The following is a 2431-nucleotide window of genomic DNA, read 5'->3' on the forward strand; positions in this document are numbered from 1 at the left end:
GTATGGAGATTTCTCAAAGAACTAAAAGTAGATCTACCATTTTATTCTGCAATCCCACTACTGGGTATCTACCCAGAGGAAAAGAAATCATTATAGCAAAAAGATACCTCTACTTGTATGTTTATCGCAGCATAATTCACAATCACAAAGACATGAAATCAACCTAAGTGCCCATCAACCAATGAGTGGATTAAGAAAATGTGGGGGTCATGTGGCTCCAGGTGTGGCCTTGGAAGAAGAACTATCACTGAGGAGTCGTGGTGGGGCTGGGGCTGCCACCACAGCACAGAGAGGTTCAGGAGCACCCGGCAGCCAAGGGAAAACTGAAGACCCAAAACTCCAAGCCTTCTCTAAAATAAGAATAATTGCCCAAATCTACCACCTTCTAAATCTACTATTAGACCCCCAAAGGATATTAACAACCATGCCATTTTGCCTGTCAAAGCAAAAAGGTCCATTAGCATTAAATTCCAGCTCAGACCAGCCAATATTATAGGGTGCCAGAAGCCAAGGTTGGAGCCACCAAAATTTGTAGGCAAAAGGCTGGTTTCAAGATGTTTCTTGTAACCCAAATTGTAAGCCTTCTAGCAAGAGTCTTCAGCAGCATGAAGTCAAATCATCCTCTATGGGAGAACTGTCAAGAAAACTCACAGGATCATTTAAGATACAGGAACTGAAAACTGCAAAGCAGCGGGTAACAGATCAGGGAACTGCTAAGACTCTGTGGACAACACTCATGTTGAAAACGGATCTTTGGGTCGCTTTCTAAAAGAGATGAATGGAGAGAACTTGCCCCAAACCTTATCAAAGCCTGAGAGGATGCCAGATCCTGAATTACATACCATAAGTTAGCCAAAGACTAGCTCTTACAATCTAACCAAGAGCAGTTTGGCTCCTAAACAAGTCTTGGGCAAAAGTCCAGGTACTAGTGCTGTTGTGAAAGACAGAGTTAATAAACAACCTGTTGGAGAAACACAAATCAGGCTCTACCCATAAAATCACAGCCACTCTCTAGAGGAGCAGATCTTGCAAGACCAGGAGAAAAAACCCCAAGGACAGTTCCCTCTCACTTTATTCAGATCCTTAGTAAGGCTCAGTCATCAAAGAAACCAGTGGCCAAGGAAATCAAGGTTAATAAGAGTAAATATGAAAGACCAAATGAAACTAAGTTATGGTCAGACCCTGTTGCTAAACAGAAAGTAAAACATATCAAACCCAGAAAGAATACCAATTTGCTTCAGGGAGGAAATAACAACAGGCATCCGAACAGCAAGCAAGATCAGAAGTCCACTCAACCTTGTTTTAGACCTCAAACATCATGTGCCCTGCAAAAATCAAAAGCCATGAGCCAGAAACCTAATTTGACAGTTGGCAGATTTAATTCAGTCGTTCCAAGCACCCCTAGCATAAGCGCGAATGGAAGGAGTGGGGTTAAATGTGGCAACAGCTTTCAACCAAAAGTGTGGACTTTGGACTCCAAGTTGAAAAAGACTTTTCCCCAGAACTATTTTCTGAACAAGACAGCTCCCAAAACTCAAGCTGGTGTCACAAACATAAATGGGAGAGGAGTCCCAAATGGGACCCAAGCGAATCCAAGTATTAAAAAGAAGGCAAGTAAAGGACTGAAGGAAACAGCTGGAAGAATGGCAGAAATCCAAGGGGAAAATCTACAAATGGCCTCCTATGGAACTTAAGACAAAAAGAAAAGTAATAGAGGAAATGAATATTTCATTCTGAACGAGTATTGAAAAAGAAGAGGAAGTAGAGAAAGCACAACTTGAACTGTCCAGTAAAATTAACAACACTCTAACAGAATGTCTGAAGCTCATTGGAGGGGGTGTGCTTTCTAATGAAATACTTACCATATTGTCCAGCATAAACTGAGGCTAAAAATTCGCTAAAGTTTGGATCTGCAAAGCAAAGTTGTTGGCAAATAAAGGCACCTTTGATGTTATTGGGCTATATGAAGAGGCCAGTAAAAATGGAACAATATAAGAGTTTCAGGAAGTTGTTCTTAATATTTTGCAAGACCCATCCCAGGAGAATTTGGTCAGAAAGAAAGAAAGAAAGAAAGAAAATATTTTGCAAGACCCAAACAGAACCACAGAAGGAGTTATTTCTGACTCTTTCGTTGCTGAAACTAATATAACATCAGTGGAAAATCTGGCCAAGATGGAATCTGTAAAGTCTTGTCTTTCTTCAAGATGGAATCTGTAAAGTCTTGTCTTTCTTCAAAAGAGAAGGAACAAGTTACAGCAACACCCCAAATAACCAAGGCAGAACAAGATGATCATCCTGGTATCAAATTACAGATTACTCCAATCCCTAGAATAAAAGGCATGCCAGAAGTGCAAGACATGAAGCTTGTCATTCCTGTTTGGCATTTGGAAAGGATTGAGTGAGCAGTGTCCCGCTATGCAGAACTGCTGCA

General features: G+C 41.0%; 1 pseudogene; it reads left to right on the forward strand.

The window, feature by feature from the left end:
- Positions 1-2286: 2286 nt before the first annotated feature.
- LOC105827526 overlaps positions 2287-2431 on the forward strand; it is a 2531-nt pseudogene continuing 2386 nt past the window's right edge.

This window comes from Propithecus coquereli, unplaced genomic scaffold, assembly GCF_000956105.1.
Source record: "Propithecus coquereli isolate 6110/MARCELLA unplaced genomic scaffold, Pcoq_1.0 Scaffold122, whole genome shotgun sequence".
NCBI lineage: Eukaryota > Metazoa > Chordata > Mammalia > Primates > Indriidae > Propithecus > Propithecus coquereli.